Raw genomic sequence first — 20,513 nt, 5'->3', positions numbered from 1 at the left:
TAATTTGGGTGGAAATTCGTTACTTGGTTTAACAGAATCATTTAATTCTAATTTTTTCTGTCGAATTTGTTATATTTCAAAGGCTGAAATCCAAAATGAATTTGACCATAATTATATGCCGATACGAAATTTGACCAATTCTTGTGAATTAAATTCGCTTCAATTTTACCATTTTCTAGATTCTCCAACAGCTGACATAATGCATGATCTCTTGGAGGGAGTCGTGCCATATGAAATTAAATTAGTTTTCAAAAAATTAATTAGTTTGGGATGTTTTAATCTTGAAACAGTCAACAACAGAATCTCCGCTTTTGATTTTGGATATTTAGAATCGAAAAATAAACCAAGTCCAATAAAATTAGATGGAACTGGAAATAGAATCGGTCAAAAAGCTGCGCAAGCTTGGTGTTTAATCAGGTTTTTACCAATGATTTTGGGAGATTTAATTGTCGATGAAGTCCATTTAAAATATTGGGATTTAATTTTGCAATTATTAGAATGCATGAGCTTTATATTTTTTCGATCTTTTAATGAGTCATCAATTTTAACCTTGAAATCGCTTATAATTAAACACCATTCGCTCTTTAAATTTCTATTTCCAGATCAAAATTTGCTACCCAAACACCATTTTATGTGTCATTATCCATTTATAATTAAAATGTCTGGCCCTTTAATTTCTCTATGGACAATGCGGTTTGAAGGAAAACACAATTATTTTGCTCAATTGGCCCATAACAATAGAAACTTTAAAAATATTTGTTTTTCACTTGCCATGAGGCATCAGCAATATAGTTCGCATGTTTTCAAAAATTTAGATTTCCATCATGGAATTAAGACTGACAAAATTTGTAAAGCTACTATGTCTGAGTTTGATGATTCCTTCGATATTGTAGAATCATTAAAAAACTATTTAAACGATCATGATATCTGTATTAAAACTGAAATGATGACAACAAATCAGATTTGGTTCAATGGCTACAATTATAAACACAACTTTGTGGTTTGTTTCGAAATGGGAAAGTTTGGAATAATTTCTGAATTTCTGATTCAAAATGATAATTCATGTCTGCTTATTCTCAAAGTTCTGGAAACTGAGTTTTTTATCGCCATTTATTTGCTTATAAGGTTAGAGTAACTGAAAATTTGTACAGAGTAATAAATGTAAAAGATCTAGTAACACATGATGCGATGGAGATTAAACAAAATTGTAATTTGTCAGGATTATTTGTAATTTCTAGACATTTTTTGTAGTAATATTTAATTGTAAGTTATATATATATATATATTTCATGAAACTTTGTCCTGTAAAGTAGTAATAGTTATAAATAATTTTATTTATTTATTATAGCAGTAATTTTTATTTTAAATTTGTTAAAAGTTGTAATTTATTGAAAATAAAATATGATTATGTACAATGCATTTTATACCATCAATTAATGATTTAATACCGTGCAGTATTATTTTTCATTATAAAGGCATCAAATTATAGTATTATTTATAATACCGGGCAGTATTATCATGCTTTAACGTTTTAATACTGTACATTTAATAATCAATACCGAGAGTTACAAGACGATTTATACTGAAAGTTCATTGTTTAATACTATAAATTAATAAAGTAATACCGCGGCAGTATTACTCATAATAATACCGCAGGGTATTATATCAATACCAAAACGGTAGAGTCACCATATAATACGGCCGTGGTATTAAAATGGTATTGATTTTATTAAGAGTGTAACAGCCTGACCTGACATAAGGAAAACTTTTATTTTATAAGTCATCATTATTTTGAAAATTTCTATTCAATTAATATCTTCAATTATTTTTAAGCGTTTTTCTTGGGTGTGGCAGGGACTGAGAGAGTAATGTGAGTCAGGCGAAAGTCGCAAAAGTCGGTGGTGCTTAACAATTATGTAAGCTTATCTGTTACGGGTTAGAGCCACTTACCCGAGTTTGGTTTGTGGCATACGCAGAACGTGTGCTAATAATACTTTGTCATCCCAATGGAATGATGCAAGATTACCGAGTTGGTGACGAATTAAATGCACGTCAAACCTGGAATGTGACGTCTGGTAGAAAGTGAGACAGGAGTGAGTCAGTAGACAAGCACGTTTATACATACGTGGGGTGTTTAGGTACGTTATGCTACTGGCGTTTGACGTATGAAACATTTACATAAGCAGGGTGTCGATTTTCCCTTTAAAAACTACACGTTTTGTCTTTAATAGTTAATTAAGGCTTTAAGTCGTTAATAATTAATAATTAATAAATTAATTAATTAATTGACTTAATTAATTAATTAAGTGTTTAATAATTAATTTTTTTCCGGAACTATATTTCATATTAGTTATCGCCAGTAGAGACAAGTCGGGTTTTAAGGTTAGAACAGCCGATCTGGCGAATTTCTGGGCCCGATACACCAACACTTGGGTAGGGTCATGGGTGGGTCGGGTTTTTACGAGAATCCCGGTACCCTTAATAATGGCGCCGGGTCAAAAATTTTGATAACCCGACAAGATCAACGAGGTTAATTTCTGGACGGGACCAGATCGGGTCACGGGTGAGTCGGGGTTTTTGACCCAAACCCCGACTTAACTTTAATCTCCGTGAATGTCTTAACATTTTCACACGTAATGCCAACACTTTTTTGAACAACTACAATTATTTGTTCAGTTGTTTCATACATATGTATGCATGAATACTTGCGAATTTTAAAGATTACTTGAATTGAAATGATTGCCCAATGGAGAATATTAAAGTGAATTCAAATTTTCAAAATATTAAGTTCTAAATAAGCTGTTTTGCACTGCAACCAAAACAGATTATTTCTACATGTATGTTTCAATTTTTGCCAGGTCCCACCTATCTTGGGTGAGTGAGCCTATTTTGCCAAATAAATTTTATATAGTTTGCCCAGATCAATTTAGTTTTTGCCAAAAGAAACCCTGTATGTGCATATTTACATAATATGTAAATATGCACATATCTTTATCTGATGTACATACGTAAATGATTCGATGGGGGTATGGAGATAACGAAATACTGAAAATATTAGTCATGCACTCTTAAAAATAGCCGATCCCCGCAAAAATTAGCAAATAGCTTCCCGGACAGAGAGGAATCGAACGTGTGACTGCGTGGTGACAGTTCCGCCCCCGATCCCCTAAGCCAATGGGCTATTGCTTAGGGGATCGGGGCCTTTGCTTCTGAAATGAGTTAAATTACTATTAAAATCGAATTCGACCTGCGTGACCTTTTCAGCGGGCACAAAGTTGAAAAGGTCATGGTCTCACAATACCCCATAAATGGGGTATCGTTGGAAAGCCCTTGGAAAGGGGATTCAGAATATATATACTTTGTGGGATGTATGACCACTCCCTGATACCCAGTTACCGAAGTATAAGGTAGCACAATTTTTTTGATGGGAACAAAATTATCAAAATTTCAGTGATGTAGGAAAAATTGAAAAACTGAAATTTCGAGAGAGCTCGAAAAAGCTGTCGAGGTATGACTTTCGTGAATCCAAAACACCACCAATTTTGACAAAGTACCCACCGGTTCATTTTCTATGAATTTCCCCGTACGACCCTCATCGAAGGCTGACATGGCCATTACACCCACTGGGGTGACCTGACACCCAAAAAATTATGTCTCTTCAACGTTTCTCGACGAGGCTGACTTATCCATATACTTAAAGTAAACTTTAAAAATTGTCGTTGTATGTCGTTGTCGAATCGTATAATTCTTGCTCTTAAACCAATTTATTGTCCCCATATTTCGACAGTTAACTATAACACATATTTAAATTGCCAAAAGTAAATTAAAAGATGATGTGATTATTAAAGTTTCTTCTATGGTGCGAGTGTCAAAATTATAGGTTTATATGCAGAGCTTATTGCGGGCAGTACTTTACTTTTAAAAATCACAGGATAATTCATTGCACAATTTCTACAAATACCAAACAGGCAAGGTTTCGCAGCTAGATTGTTGAATTTTTTTAAATTCCCATGAAAAACTGATCACAGGTCGTGGAATTAGTGTAATGCAAGTTAAATTTTGTATGTACAAAAACCATCGACAGAGAGGAGACTATCCATCGGTACAGTAATTTGAATTAAGTTGATTTTTTAAACTTAAAGAAATATTTATTAAGACATTGACCGTTAAATAAAGGATGTCCCAGAAATAGATTAAATGATATAAATGAGACGATAACTATTAGAACCCGAAAAAATATAAAGTTCAGCTTTATGTGATTCGAAACACAAATGGTGATAGCTAGAGTCGTCAAAGTTTGAAAAGATGGTACTTCAATGAGCACAATGCTGAAGGTGGAGAAGTCGCTGAGCGTCGTTTCCAGTACCACGAAAATCTGACTCATGCTTAGTTGCTTAAAGTTCAACATGTCAATTTTTTGCCATCCCGAGTTTCCATTTTTGATAAACTCTATTGTGTGTCTCTCCCGACTTCGTCAACCAAATAGTTGATGGAACCCATTTCGCTTAATTATAAAAACTCAGGTTAAAATATTATACTTCTTTATTTAAGCGTAAAACCAATCTAATGTTTAAACGTATCAGAATTTAGAACGGTTAATTCAGGTTTACATATTTCAAATTACAGACAAATATACGCTTTTTATTTCTTGGAGTACTCTAATTGAAGCAAATCATCAAGCTTGGAATTTATGGATCTAAATCTAATTCTTTCACTTGGTTCTTGTTCCCAGCACATCTTCATTACGTTATAACTGTTCGAAAAAATCATCAGGGTTAGTTTAATGGAATTAAACATAATCACATGAATCAAGCCAATTTATGTACATTTCATCCGTTGCAAATTTAGGTACTTGAAGGCGAAATCCAGACTTTAGGTACTTGACAAACTCAGGACTCCATGTAATTCCTGCAGAGTATGGTACATCCCCCAAGCTGAAGACTTCCCACATAAATACTCCAAATGCCCAAATGTCCGAATCTGTTGAGAATCTTAGGTTTTCTAACGTCTCAATTGCTAGCCATCTCCAGGGAATAGCAGTTTCCTATGAAATGTAGTTGGACTTACATCCATAAATTATTCAAACAAATAAAACAAAAATAACTTGTGTTATGTTGACTTAATACTTTTGATGCAACGAAGTATTCCTTATAGTTTCCATAGATTTGGCGGGAGAGTCCAAAATCCGAAATTTTTGCAGTTCCATTTGCATCAATAAGGACATTTCGCGAACTAAGATCACCGTGAATTATCTAAATAGTGGTATTGCATTGTCTGATAAATAGCTATCAGAATACATAATTCCGGCGTGTAAAATCACATTTGTATAGCTAACGATTAGTTACCCTTCTGGATCCAAGATATTCCATCGCACTACAAACCTGGCGACAGAACGTAAGCAGTTCTGACGTGGAAAAGTTTTTCACAAAAGTGGAAGCTCCAAGATATCCAGGAATTGTGTACATAGGGTTAAAGTAGTTTGATCGGTAAAGTGCATTGCGTTTTGCTCGCAGAATCCCTTCCAACGACCCTCGACTACAAAATTCAACGACAGCGAAGGCAATACCTGCTTATTAATTTCACTAATTATCAATCAATTGCACGCGAAACATAATTAGTTATGGTCATTGTAGGTTTTCATAATTTTGCCTTGTCAAAACATACCTTCCCTTAAGTCTTTTATTTGCACTCCAAGTAATTGCACAACATTGGGATGCCTACCAGCATAGCTCATAATCTTGATTTCTGCAATGCGGCCAATTTTGATTCATGGCTATTTTTTGGAACGGTTTTTACTGCAACCTCTATATATTTGTCTAGCATTCCTTTGTATACAATTCCAAATGCTCCACTTCCAAGTACAATGGAGTAAAAGATGTCTAAGCGATGGGAAGAAATTACAAGCGTCTTTGGAAATGGTAAGTCTAAAATTCTTTGATATGTGCGATACGCGCTAGCAATGGATACGTTTGTCAAGTAATCCTTGAGAGATGTAGATTGAGTTCCACTTCTGTCTGAGGTGACTCCATATTTAAATTGTTTGTAAAGTTCGAGTAGTTTTTCGTTTCTCTAGAAATTAATTAAACTGTTACAGCCGAAATATGCTAATTTGGTTTTCAGTTAATTTACCTTCTTCTGAAATCGGTATAAAATGTAAGTGAGTGGAATGGCAAGTAATCCTTAATGTAGAGACTTAATGTAGAACCTCCACTAATTAGTAAAGTCAATTTCCAGTCCGTAGATTCAGATATGACAGAAACTGTGTAGGTTCTATTGGCTGATCCTGCAATATTGCTTGCATCACAAATGTATACCCTGTCATCTGAGCGTTCCACTACTCGGAAGTAGAGCGTTGTGCTTATCGTCCAATTTCCATCTGCATCTGTGAACCTCGTTACATTTGAAAATAATCTGCTATTTGATTTGATTATGTAGTCCTGTGTGGCATAATCCCAAGTAAGAATAGGTGGAGGAAATCCTTGCGCGGAGCAGGTAATATTCTTCATTTGTGAATATTCTTCAAACACTTTTTCTGTTTCCGCATCTCCGGAAAATACGAAGAATGGACTTTCTGAAAAAGGAAAACCATATGCAAAATTATTACAGTTATTTGCAAAACTTCTCTCACGAAATAGCGTTATATATACTCACGTGCACAAATGTTCGTATAATCTTCTGTATACAATGCACAATTTGGGTCATATTCTGGCCACTCATCAAAATTATAACCCGTCTGGTTATAAATTAAACTTGAGCACATAACGCTATTTAGTAGATTTCCTTCAAGAAGTTCTAGAGCCCAAAATTTAAATTTTGAATTTCTCCGATTTAATATTTAATATTGTCTAACATGAAAAATATGTGGAGTGGAGGTACCATTGCACGACAGGCTACAAGGATTTTCGGTATTATACCTGTCGTGGCACCACCTATTGCTAATCTATAAATGTTTTAAAGAATTGTCAATCAGTTCTTACACAAGTATGATGTAATATTCGAATTACCTTAAAAATTCCGTAATAAACTAAACTGTCGGAAGGTGAATATTCCACGTGGGATGCATTGAAGGAAGTTGTAATCTTTGCTAAACACAACCCTGTATTCAAATAAGCATTGAAAATCGTTTAATGCGTGTTACTGTACTTATTCTTATTTGAAATTACATTTTTCAATATCCACGTTCCAGTCGTATACGTCTTGAAACATGTAAGTCAGCTCTTCTGCAAGCTCGCAAATAGTGTAGACCTTTCCCGAGCCAGGAGGATTGAGCGTTGTAGTTGCCCAAGTAGTTGTTGGGAGGAAGGGGGTCGTGCTGATAAGGGTTGTGGGAAACTTTGTTGTTGAATATGACGTGGATGTATCAATTGTCGTTGATGTCCGTTCAGTCGTACTACTCGACGACCTTGGTGTCGTCCCCTGATCAGTCGAGTCAGTGAGCTCTGTGGTGGAGGAATCTGGTTCAGTAATTTTTTCTGTTGTTGTGTCCTCCGTTGTCGGTTCAGTTGTTGTGTCCTCCGTTGTCGGTTCAGTTGTTGTGTCCTCCGTTGTCGGTTCAGTTGTTGTGTCCTCCGTTGTCGGTTCAATTGTTGTGTCCTCCATAAGTTCGGTAGTTGAAATATCCTCTAATATCACTTCGACCTCAAAAATCTGGCTTTCTCGTTCATACATATTCTCAGCATGACAAATATACGTTTTACGATCCGATTCACTAATAGACGTGAACGTCAATATGGCAAACTTTTCGATATCTTCAGTGATAAACGATTGCTCAATATGTGTGTCGCTATCCTATAAATTCCGATACGTTTTTTTGGCACGTAGGTAAAAGTATTAAAGATTATTCAATGTCGTTACCTGGCCGTCCCACTCCCAACTAAGATTCGGTATTGGATAGCCCTTAGCAGAACAATTAAGTTTGTTCTCTGCGAGTATGGTTTCAGAGCCACTCTCCTCGAGGACTATTGTACCTCCGATTGATGAGAAAGTTATGTCCCCTGCATAGTTTTTTTTTAAATAAGTCGTCACAATGATAAATACTAAAATGGTTTAAATTAAACAAACTTGAACATTCGTCGATGTACTCATAAAGTTCTTGGCGTTCACAGTGCCTCAATGCCTCATCCCAGTAGTCAAACCCCAGATAATAACTGTGTACATAATTTGCGGCACACACATTTTCCCGCATATTATCTTGTAAAAGGCCTGAATTTACGAAAACTTTATCACGACTAAAATTAATTCATCATCATTGGTGCTACATCTTGGCGTCCTCAATTGAGCTACAGCACATCTTGTTACATTCGTAACTTACCCGAACAGTCAGGTATGCCGCACTCCCACCTATCATATTCGCACCATGAGCCAGAAATCTGTCGACACAAACGTTGGATTAACATTTGGCATGTGCACTAACAACTCGATATACTCTAAATACAAGTGGGATTGAACTTTTACCGAAACAGAGAATACTGATTAACTACGCCATTGTTAGTCCCAAATTGACTCAAATCATGTTGACGGGATAGTTTAAGACTGTCGTAGTTTCGCAGTATTCCCAATCTCTGTAAAAGTTCAATCCCGCGTGGATTTAGAGTATGTGAATAGTTTTAGAAAATTCTAATAACTTTAAATATGCCATAGTGTCCACGGGACATATCCACATCAAAATCATCGTCATAGTAGATTGTATTAAATCCAGTGTAATAATCTGCTATGCAGATCCCTACAATTACAAAAACATATCCAATTTACAATGATGTTCGATGTAAAGAAATATAGTTAATAAAATGTAAAGACAATTACACAACGGTATATCCTGGTACCAGTGGTTTATTTCAAGTCCATTATCAATAATTTCGTAGGCAAACTCGCATCTGTTTAGAATTCTTGCTTCGGAAACGTGCAGACCTATCAGTGACATAAATACACTGAAAAATCCACCAAATTGCCCAATTACTTTAATTGACATTTCTGGGTGTACATAAGCTAAAGACTATCCGATGTGAGCGATCGACCTGAATTAACTGGGCAAGCTGTACTTAGGAGGAGAGCGTCACCACCTGCCCTTCACAGATCTTGATGCCCTTTGGATATGTGGTAGGGTCCCATGAGTGTACTAAAACCCTGAAGTGGTTTGACTCCATGGCCACATTTGCGCCCGCCACACCCACTCAAAGGGATGAAAACCACAAAAGTTACCAACTTCAAAAATCCACCAAAAATCCAATTTTGCACGGATTTTGATAAAATTTGCATTTTTGTGATCCCAGATACTTGCCTGATAATATTCAATAGCAATCTCAACTTTTTTGAAATTTTTGAAATTTTCGAGCTGATGAACTATTCGAAAAAATTCAAAATTTCAAAAAAGTTGGGATATCTACTGGATATGATCACACAAGTACCTGGGATCACAAAAATGTATATTTTATCAAAATCCGAGCAAAATTGGATTTTTGGTGACATTTAAAGTACATGAAAACAGGGCTTTTTTCGTGTTTTTGGCGCCTTTGAGTGGGTGTGGCGGGCGCAAATGTGGCCATGGAGTCAAACCACTTCAGGGTTTTAGTACACTCATAGGACCCTACCACATATCCAAAGGGCATCGAGATCTGTGAAGGGCAGGTGGTGAAGCTCCCCTCCTTAGACTGATGGGATAATGATAACTTGTGTCATATTAAATAATACGTCTCTTATCATCATCAACTTAAAAGAAATTATCAGGAACGAATTCAATTAATTAAACGAATTTTCGTCGAAATTTTGTTCCAATAATTAAACAAATCAATCAATTTCATTATCTGTGACATTTCATTAAGTGCAGAACGTAATATTGCGCGATAAATATTTGTAATCCATTGTTCAGTTCACGGAGTTGAGTATCTCGAATTTACAGAGTTTGACAACTTAAATGACGTGCAATCTATTTTGTCTTACATATAAAATTCACTTTAAAATTATTTCAATTAAGTGCAATTAAATTTTATTTCCACAAACGATGGCCGCAGCTAATACAGCTATATGATTATATATACCGGAACATTTAGAAGTATATATATTTACATGATATTGATAATCATAAATTTTGATGCTAAGCATTATGCAAAGTAGCATGTAACCATCTGCTTCATGATTTCAACAATTTGCCAACTTTCCTTTGAAGCAAAAAAGCTTGCAACAAACTCTTTTGCATTACAGTCTACGAATTTTAATAAGCAGAAATAATTTCACAACAATAAGTGCATGAAAGTCATGCAGCCGGTAACAATTTATTTCACACACTTGCATATGTCTTACTACACATACATTCACTTACGACACTTACCTATGTGTATAAAATAGTATTATCTAACAACTTATGTAACGAATTCTTCTAATAAAAAGCATGGATCTACAGTGATCCCCATGCAAACAATTAACACTTATTAACTTTAAAAGGGTTTAATACTGATTAGTATATTGTTACTAATTGCTTCATGAAAAACTACAAGATGCATGAGAAATATTGAAATTTCTATTGGTGTAAGTGAGTCAAAGTGGTGGGGTGGTGCTTTCAGCAGCTACATAGAAGCTCAATTAATTTTCCGCTGATCCTGTTTTATACTTACTTTTACTTCTTTTCACTTGTTTGTTTATAATTTAGTTCCAACATTTCAATTAAAACTACAAAACTGAAATTTACTTCCTGGTTGTAATTTGTTCAGCTGTCGGCGTATGTGAACTAAACATGTGACCAAATAAGGAATATGATGTAAGTCGTATATAAAAATACTTTGGTTTGTATATTTAAAAAAATTGTTACATATTTATTTACTGCCCATACATTATTAACTATGTATTGGAGGAAGGAGACTCAATCTTTCTCTGATGATTAAGACGACACCACTTCGAGTCCTATTCTTCTTATCCCAGATGTAAAATTGTCTTGTCATATTTTCTAAGAAAAAAGTCCAACTCTATTTTGCTTTACAGTTCGAAAATTAATTAGTTATTATTTTATTGTTGATTCATATTGCATAGGTAATTCATCACGTTTGCAAATTCCTGGAGACCTGTGCCATAAAACAGTGTCGCTTAGTCTGCACATCGTGGAATTACGGTGCTACCCCCGGTTTAAAGGCGAGGACAAGTATCCACATTCGACTGGATTCTGGAAATAATCTTGATCCACTTTTTCAGGAGTGGAGCTGGAATGAACATTTGTTCGAAAAACTTAAATTCGGCGTCCATCTTAAGATTTCATCATATAAATCGTCCCCACTACCGGTAAATCTTAAGTCCTCTCCCTCGGTCAGAAATCTAAAGTCAATTTTTGTCCAATTTCCTACAAGAGAACAATGGCAAATGGACTTGTATTATAAAATTGTGTTGGGTTCGTCCAATACTTTGGAAGAATTAAACTATGGCTGGCGCTACGATCAGGATTTTCCTTCACTTCATGGCACCATTTTCCTAAAATTAAACAAATTAGTGATCAATCATGGTCCTAGACAAACTCCATTTCCTACAGTTCTAGTTCTCCAAAGAATTGGTCAAGCTCTTATGGAATCATTCCCAGCTTTACAATATCTTAACGTTCACGGCGTTCATTTGTATGAAATTTCAAAAATGGCTGCCCTACAAAACCTTCCACGGTAAGTAAAGCTTCCCACCAGCTTTGCTAACAAGCTTAAATAAGTTCGGGGCGAGAAAATTGATGTCAAAAAAGGCGTTAAATTAACGACCCGATTTTTAAGCTTGGGTATAATTTACTACCGGGTGAAAAACTCTTTAATTCTTTTGATGCGCCTGTCCGTTAGTAACATCAAAAAATTCGTACTAAAAGTATAAAAGCAAGGTACAAGATAACAAACTCTGTTCTAAATTATTCCAAAGTTTCAAATTTAAAGGACGTCCTGCACGTGCGCGGCGCTGTACGTGGGGCGCATATTTTTGACATCGACATTCTCACTTCGAAGCTGTTTCTGTCGTTAGAAGAGTTTGTGGGAAGGAGTAACGCGTTCATTCGTAATGCAGACTTCAACTTGAGCCATGAATTAAGGTTCCCATGGATGACGCGTTGGCGCGTAATCTCACTCTGCCCCTACCCAATGTATTCAAATGCAATTTCTAAAATCGAATCAACTCCATGAGTTTTGAGATAAATGCAACTTTTGATATTTTAATCTAAAGCTAATTTTTGGTACTACAAACAAGCCGATTTGAAAAAAAATTCGTTTGCCAATTTTTCACAATAAATTTCCTCGAAAATGAATTTTTTAAATTTTTTTCAAATCGACTTGTTTATAGTACCAAAAATTAGCTTTAGATTAAAATATCAAAAGTTGCATTTATCTCAAAACTCATGGAGTTGATTCGATTTTAGAAATTGCATTTGAATAAATTGGGTAGGGGCAGAGTGAGATTACGCGCCAACGCGTCATTCATGGGAACCTTAATTATCACTTACTTTTCAGATCACTTAACTCCCTGGTACTGAACGGACGTTTAGATGCCTCTCGGGTAGAATGTCTCCTGTCAATCCCGTCCTCCTTGAAAAAAATGGAATTTCGTTCCATCTTCGTAGATGATGACCACCGTAGAGTCGAGCTGCCATCCATTCTGTATAGATTTTTAAAGAAACATTCTTCAACGCTCGAAAAACTTTGTATTAGCATGCGTTGTGAGTATGACTGCCAAGACGTGGAGTGGAAATTACCAATATTTCCGGCCTTGAAAAGCTTCAGGTTTGATGACAATTCCAGATTTAGAAAATTAAAGTTTGAAATTAGCCAGGGACTCGGAAGCTTTGGACGGATTGATTACAAAGTGTGCTTCCCAGTCTTGGAAATCTTACATCTTTATTTCTCAGATTTGTGGAGTGTTGCCCTATTTCTTCGGCGAGAAGATAACCCATCTCCGGTTGTTAGCTGGGTGAGAGAAGTTAATATCAGGCTTTTGTGGTATCCACCTACAGAAGAACCTCTGCCTGGCCTTTACGAGAGATTGCTGGATGTTTTTCCAACTGCAAAGATTTCGGTAATTAAACAATTACCGGTATAAAGATTCAAGTGAGTAAATTTGTTTATTCGTATTTTCAGATAGAAGAGGCATAACTAATTCTACCCGGGAGATTTATTACATAGACATGAAAAATATCAGCCGTACTGTATATTTACTGCCTCAACTTATTAGCTCGCCCTGCGTAGCACGAGAGCTATTGAATTCCTCTTGTCCGTCCGTCCGTCTGTCTGTGTGTTCACGAGTTTTTTGCATCAATTGATGCTAATTAATAATCCCCTTGACCATTATGGAATAAATTAGGCGCACCATTGGTATCGAACAATCCGTGGCGCAAATGGTGCGAATTAATTGTGCAAATGGATTGAGAAAGCACTACAATTTTGGAATAAGTAGCACCGTTCGTATTGAACAGTTGGTTATCCAAGCTGATGCGAAACAATTGGATGAGCATCAATTGATACTCACTAGAATGGATCAGGTCCATTTTTTCATAAATTAATAGCACCGTTGGTATCTGACAATCGGAAACACCAAATGATGCGAAAGAAATGGGGCCTTTGATGCATAACGCACGAATAGTGCATACTACTCGGCGGATTTTATTTGACAATTCTGACATAAATTTTTCAAAATTATCGGTGATCGTTGGTAGGTAATTCTGCACCAGTGATGCACAATTTTTGGACTTTCCTCGATGCATAATAATTATTGATCTATGTTGTTTAATATTTCTGCACCATTGGTGCAATGTTGCATAAACATTATTGCTCTACTTTGTTGGATTTTTCTGCACCATTGGTGCATAATTGCCAAAAACTAATGTGTCTATTTTGTTGCATTTTTGTGCACCTTTGGGGCAAGTTACAACCAAATCATTATTACAGGGTGAGCTACTTCTAACGTTACTACAGTTTGCCCCATTTCTTCTGTACCATTAGTGCAATTATATATGAATAGCATGGTTCTATTTTATCCGATTTTTCTGTACCATTGGTGATCGTCAAACGTACTTTTCACTTCAAATTACTTGCATGGTTTTACACAACACCAACTGGGTTTCGGCTCTCTATAAGCCCAAGACAGGTCGCTACTCCCGTTCATCAGGTAACCAGCCAGGTTACGACCCAGTGCGATTTCTATTTATGAACCCATGACATCTTACATCGCATCTGGGCCCTGGTAATGTCAACATTACCAGACCATTTGAAATGATAATTTTATTTCTATTTATGAACCCCCTTACCACTCGCCATTAGATGCCACTACCTGTCCCAGTCAGTATCTCATTTGGGAAATAATTTCCTTGTACTTAACTCCGACCAGGAGTGCACTCAAATGAGACAATATTAATGACTTGGGACACCCTAATCTCGATGACTTCATTGCAAAAATGCAATAAAATACACCTACCTTTTTTAAACGAACTTGGGTAACTTTGAACCTTGATGTATCGTTTGAATCTGAAAAAATCAATTAGTGAACCAATCAAATAACTTGGATATTCCGTCGATACGTCACACCACCCGATTCGTTACACCGCCTGATGTATCTCTCCGACTTGATAAGCTCTCCTCTGGATAAGTTGCTCTCCCTGTGGATAAGTTGCTCTCCCTCTGGATAAGTTGCTCACCCTCTTGATAACTTGCTCTCCCTCTTGATAAGTTGCTCTCCCTCTTGATAAGTTGCTCTTCTTCTCGAGTAAATAATTGGGTATGCAATTCAAAAAAACAGCGACCAAGAATTTTTAATAATTCTGCATTATTAAAAATACGGATGTTTTCTAATTCACAGAGTTTTCAATTGTTTCTATGTCTGATTTGCCGGACCATAGCTACAAAAATTTAAATTAAATGATGCATTTCTAGAATTTATTTCCTAATATCCATTTTTATACACAAGTCTATAAAAATTTGGGCCACGATTATGTCAAAATTGTGGACCGATTCCACACACTTAAGTATAACAGGGCGAGCTTCTTCTACCGCTACAACGGTTTATTTACCTTTACTTCATGAATATGAAATAAACCGTAGTAACGTTAGAAGTAGCTCACCCTGTAATATATAATTACCTGGCACCTTTGCACCTTGGGTGCAAAATTATAGTAGTTCAACAAAATAGATCAATAATTTTTAAGCAATTATGCACCAGTGGTGCAGAAAAACGAAGCATAAAATAGATCAATAATTATTATGCAATTATGCATCAATGATGCAGAAAAACGAGGTAGATGACAAAGTATTTTGCACCACTGTTGGAGATTAACCGTGGTGGGTCCAATAAAATTTCAAAAAATTTGTGTCAAAATTATATAATAAATTCTCCCGGCTATTCTGTACCATTGGTGCGTTTTGCATCAATTAACCCAATTGTTTCGCATCATTTTGTGTTACCGATTGTTAGATACCAACGGTGCTATTAATTTATTAAAAAATGGAACTGATCCATTCTAGTGAGTATCAATTGATGCTCATCCAATTGTTTCGCATCAGCTTGGATAATCAACTGTTCAATACGAACGGTGCTACTTATTCCAAAATTGTAGTGCTTTCTCAATCCATTTGCACAATTAATTCGCACCATTTGCGCCACGGATTGTTCGCTACCAATGGTGCGCCTAATTTATTCTATAATGGTCAAGGGGATTATTAATTAGCATCAATTGATGCAAAAAACTCGTGAACACACAGACAGACGGACGGACGGACAAGAGGAATTCAATAGCTCTCATGCTTCGCAGGGTGAGCTAATAATTGTTTTTGATAGGATTGTTACCAGCGAAGATATGATGAAATTCCACCGCATGGTAATACTATTTAAATAGAGTAGCAAGTTGTCCTCTACAGAACGGTAATAAGGTATTGCATATTGGATTTGTATAGCAACTCCGCCGGTAACACTCGCCGTATCATAAAATAATTTAGATTGCATTTACAGCCCGGTGCAAAACTTTACGGTCACCTTGATTTCCTTCGCCAAATTCGGTCACGTCATGGTAAAATTTCCAAATTTGTCTATAATGTGCGGAAAAATAACTGATTCAACTGGGATAAGCCACGAACCAGAAATACGCCTTAAACCATTTTTATAAATTCAGACGTCAAATAAAATAAACCCTCCAAACGAAAATAAATAGAACGATTCCAGTTTCTTTTAGAATTTCTCCGTATATGACCTCGTCCTCAAGGTCATAAGGTCAAAAACTTTAACGTCCTTGAAGTCGCGATCAAATATCCTTTAAAAGGACACCCCGTATGAAAATTAAGGTTAAATTTACTGAGGAGGGGAGCTTCACCACCTGCCCTTCACAGATCTCGATGCCCTTTGGATATGTGGTAGGGTCCTATGAGTGTACTAAAACCCTGAAGTGGTTTGACTCCATGGCCACATTTGCGCCCGCCACACCCACTCAAAGGCGCCAAAAAAAGCCCTGTTTTCATGTACTTTAAATGTCACCAAAAATCCAATTTTGCTCGGATTTTGATAAAATTTACATTTTTGGGATCCCAGATACTTGCCTGATAATATTCAATACCAATCTCAACTTTTTTGAAATTTTGAATTTTTTCGAAAAGTTCATCAGCTCGAAAATTTCGAAAATTTCGAAAAAGTTGAGCTTGCTATTGAATATTATCAGGCAAGTATCTGGGATCACAAAAATGCAAATTTTACCAAAATCCGAGCAAAATTGGATTTTTGGTGGATTTTTGAAGTTGGTAACTTTTGTGGTTTTCATCCCTTTGAGTGGGTGTGGCGGGCGCAAATGTGGCCATGGAGTCAAACCACTTCAGGGTTTTAGTACACTCATGGGACCCTACCACATATCCAAAGGGCATCAAGATCTGTGAAGGGCAGGTGGTGACGCTCTCCTCCTGAGTGGGCCACACCCACTGGAGCAGTGGGGTGTGGTCCGACTGACCCCATTTTCCAACTCGACCGAGAACTAAAAATTAGAATCACAATGGCGAAAACGGGGTTTGAATATGTTGACTGTTTCTGGAGATATACTGCTTACGGGCGGACAGACGGACGGACGGACGGACAAAATGATCGCAATAAGCAGCTGACGCTACTTAATAAATAATGATTGATAATATTTTTCCTCATCAGTCAGATCGGAATAAATCTAACTAATTTAATTTAAATTACCAATAATCTAATTTAAAAAATATGATTATGACAGTATCTGCTAATTCATTTTGTGGTTACCTATTTACATACATATCCCCTGAATGCAATATAAATAGGTAAGCTTTAGTAAATGGATTTTATATTTTTTGAATTTTTATCAAAAACATATTCCAGCCCTTGGAATTACATAGGTAGGGTAATGGGACTTAAATTTTGTATTTATATAGATAGGCTGCTAGTGAGATTAAATGGGTTTCCGTATAGTAAATTGAGCTACGTGGATATTTGCTTAGGTAAAATTAATCATTATCAACTAATGAAAAGTGACTAATTTTTGAAAAGTAATAAAAATAATAAACCGTAGTAACGTTAGAAGTAGCTCACCCTGGTATAATTAGTTGGACATAATTTTGCATCAAAGGTGCAAAATAAAATAGATGTATAATTTTTATATAATTTTGCACCAATGGTACAGAATAAACGGGAAATATGTAAAAGAAATTTGACATAATATTGCACCAATGGTGCAGCCGAAATGGCAAAAATTAGGACTAAATTTTGACACGATTTCAAGGTTAAGTTATGTCTGCCTAGGCTAACTAGAACTTTCAGTTAATCCTAATCATTGGTGTAGAATACATCGATTCCTCCAATTATTTCGCACCATTTTGCGTTAACGATTTTTGGATACCAATTGTGCTACAAATTAGGGTTAAAATGGTCTTGGGGCTTATTAATTAGCATCAATTGATGCAAAAAACTCGTCAACAGACAGACGGACAGACGGACAGACGGACAGACGGACAAGAGGAATTCAATAGCTCTCATGCTACGCAGGGGGAGCTAATAATGAATAAACCGTAGTAACGTTTGAAGTAGCTCACCCTGTCATAATGATTTAGACAGAAGTTTGCACCGAAGGTATGGAATAAGCCGACAAAATAGATCAAAACTCGTAGATATTCTTGCACCCATGGTGCAATAGAGCCGGCAGTCCTTTGCACCATTAGTGCAGTATTAGCGACGATCGGGAATCATAATTTTGAAAACTTTGTCAAAATTGTATGATCATTTCTCCCGGATATTCTGCACTATTGGTGCGTTTTGCGTCCCGTCCCCCAATTATTTCACATCATTTTGTATTACCGATTGTTAGGTATCAACGGTGCTATTAACTTATTAAAAAGTTCGATTCGGTTTGTTCAATACCAATGGTGCGCCGAACTTATTAAATAATGGTCAAGGGGATTTTTAATTAGCATCAATTGATGCAAAAAACTCGGACGGACATACAGACGGACAAGAGGAATTGAATAGCTCCCGTGCTACGCAGGGCGAGCTAATAAGCCGACAAAGATGGTACATATTTGCGACACAAATGAGTACCAATAATGGAAAATAAGCGATGAAAATAGATACATAATTTTAACATAATATCGACTCTTAGCTCGCTCTCCTGAAAATGTCAAGGTGTCAAGATTATTTAATTGCTACTGCCAGTTATTCTGTACTTCTGGTGCGCTTTGCGTCGATTGTCCCAATTGTTTTGTACTATACAAAATAGACAACCTTGATGTGTAATTTTGATAGAATTATGCACCAATGGTGGAAAATAAGCGGAAAAAATTGTTAGCCAATTTTGACATACATAGATTATTTCATACCAGTTGGGCTACTAATTTGGGTTAAACTGGTTTTGGGACTTATTAATTAGCATCAATTGATGCAAAAACCTCGTGAACACACGGGCGGACAGACAGACAGACAGACGGACAGGAGGAATTCAATAGCTCTCATGCTACGCAGGGTGAGCTAATAATAATAAATATAATATAATGTATAATATATAATTTAATATAATAATAATAATGAATGATTAAAATAATAAATAAGTAATGAAATTTATGAAAAGTGACTAATGAAAAGTAACTAATTTATTAACGGGGCGTTATAGTTTGCTCTGGCCGCTGTATCAGCCAATTCAGTCTCTCGCTCAATATTTCTCCGTATGTTTACAACATGCATAATTTTTTGCACAGCTTTTTTACCTTGCCATTCTTATACCGAGATTAAATGTGCACTCAAAAATGTGAAATTTGTTGAATTGCAACTAGTGATAGTTGCGCAACAAGGGAGCAGGCCCTTTAAGGAATTGATATGCTACTTTGATTTATATTAATCAATTAATCTCGAGAAAAACAAAATTTTGATGGAAATTGATATTCGGCATTTAATATAAATAAAAGTAGCATATCAATTCTTTAAAGGGCCTGCTCCCTTGTTGCGCAACTATCACTAGTTGTAATTCAACAAATTTCACATTTTTGAGTGCACATTTAATCTCGGTATTAGAATGACCAGGTCAAGATTTTGCATTTTTTCATGATTCGTCTCAACTTGTCATAGAGTATGCGTGGTGGGAAGCCACCACCACACATACTCTTCCCACTGGAAACCACTAAAAACATAAACAAATGCAGATGATATTTGGAGTTTTTTGCAAAAAATTCAAAATTCCCACCGAAACTTGTGAACTTTTTACCCCACCGAGTTCATCAGTTTCGCCACTATGTTGGGTTAGGATTGGGTTAACATGAAATATAGGCAACTCTTAAATAATATGTATGTACTTGATTTCTACTTCATTGGCAGGCCACAATTTTCCCTCCTTCCAAAGATGGAATGCAACCAGTCCCGAGAACTTGGTAGACACTCTTTCGCATGGTTTCGAAGTTGGAACTGTTTCCATATTCTAACAAAGCAATGAAGAACAAAGGAGAAAGGTGGAAATTTTTTTTTTCATTATTTTCTTCAAGTTTTAGACATTACAAGATTAATCTCGCTTGAAGGCACTACAGTTTGGGAACTGTACCCTTTCAGAAAATTCTTCTAAAATCTAAAATACTTACGGCTGTTGGGTTGTGGAAAGGGCACATTTTTGGAACCTTTTTTCAAGCTACACCGGGATTGTGTAGCTATTTCAAAAAATAAGCCCAAAAATTAGGAATCACAGGACATTTATTTTTCGGTGAAATAAACCCTTTAAAGAGAATTATTGGGGGTCAAAGTTCCCACGAGCCGAGCGCCTTGATTTGCGCCTTGAATTTGTTGAGGAAAAGGGAGACCAAATTCACGCAAAAATTGGCCTTTGAAGGCAATATTTATCTTCAATATTTATCTGGTCATGTGACCAGAAATTGTTGGCTTGATTTTTTAAAAATATAACTCGCTAGACAATCCGGCTGTAGCTTGAAAAAAGGTTCCATTGTAAATTCAAGTATCACTTGAACCTTTTTTAAAACAAGTGAACCCTTCTTGTCACCTTTCTAAAAATATAACCTGTTTAGACTTCATTCACTACTCCATCCATCCACGGAAAG

This window comes from Folsomia candida, unplaced genomic scaffold (assembly GCF_002217175.1).
Source record: "Folsomia candida strain VU population unplaced genomic scaffold, ASM221717v1 Fcan01_Sc023, whole genome shotgun sequence".
Taxonomy (NCBI): domain Eukaryota; kingdom Metazoa; phylum Arthropoda; class Collembola; order Entomobryomorpha; family Isotomidae; genus Folsomia; species Folsomia candida.
The sequence above is the reverse complement of the archived record's forward strand: the minus strand, read 5'-3'. Positions refer to the sequence as shown.